Genomic DNA, 893 nt, shown 5'->3' with positions numbered 1-893 from the left:
GCCGGGTCGGTTTCGCGCGGGGTCCCACGGCCGTACGTTGATGGTGTTGGCAGGTGTGTAATGGAGACCCGCGCCGCTCGCCTCGGGTGAGGGGCCGCACGCAGCGCCCAGGACGGAGGTTGTTCTCTGCTCAGAAAACCATCTGCTCCCCTGGGCCTGGCCGGGGCTGAGTGCGGAGTCCCCTTCCCTGGGAGCCCTCGGCCCTTTCCTGCCCGCTCCTGCCCACGGAGCGGCTGCCTGGCAGGGTGGTGCCCCTCGGGAGCCGGACGGCAGCTTCTGCCACCGGTGGCGTTTCGAGCGGAGAGGGCAGCGTGCCAGGGTGGTTTTGGCAGATGTCAGTAGCACTGCTCCAGCAAAGGAAGCAGCGGACGCTGCTGCCATCTTTCTGTCTGTGCCCGGCTGTCCCCCTCTGTCACTTGGGGAGCGAGCGCGCCCCAAGCCCGTGGCTGAGCTCCGGCCTCAGTGGCATCGCTGCAGACTCCAGGCTGGCATGGTGGGAGCCTCGGGAAAGCATGGGTCCTGCAGACATCCCGTGAGAACAGCAGCCGTGTTTCTGGGCTAGGGCTGGCCAGGACGGCTGCTGGGGCAGCCAGGGCTGGGAGTGGAGGGGGGGGCGGCCGCCCCTGGGCGCCCAGCGCTCCCAGTTCTGCCCAGGGCAGCGTGCAGGGAGCGGGCTGGGCAGCCTGGCCTTTGTTTGAGTGCCCTGTCACCAAAAAAACAGTAGTTGCAGAAGAGATGGAAGAAACTGCAAAGCATCGGGGGAGGGAAAAGCAGAGCCCGCGAACGCAGAGCCTGCTGTAGCTCTGACAGCTGGGAGGGCTCAGTGGTCTCGGTTCTGTTTCCCTCGTGCAGGTGGCCACACCACAAGAGCTCCATGTCTGCTGGCCTGGCTT

The sequence above is a fragment of the Pygoscelis adeliae genome, unplaced genomic scaffold, assembly GCF_000699105.1.
Source record: "Pygoscelis adeliae isolate BGI_AS28 unplaced genomic scaffold, ASM69910v1 Scaffold173, whole genome shotgun sequence".
Classification (NCBI taxonomy): domain Eukaryota; kingdom Metazoa; phylum Chordata; class Aves; order Sphenisciformes; family Spheniscidae; genus Pygoscelis; species Pygoscelis adeliae.
The sequence above is the reverse complement of the archived record's forward strand: the minus strand, read 5'-3'. Positions refer to the sequence as shown.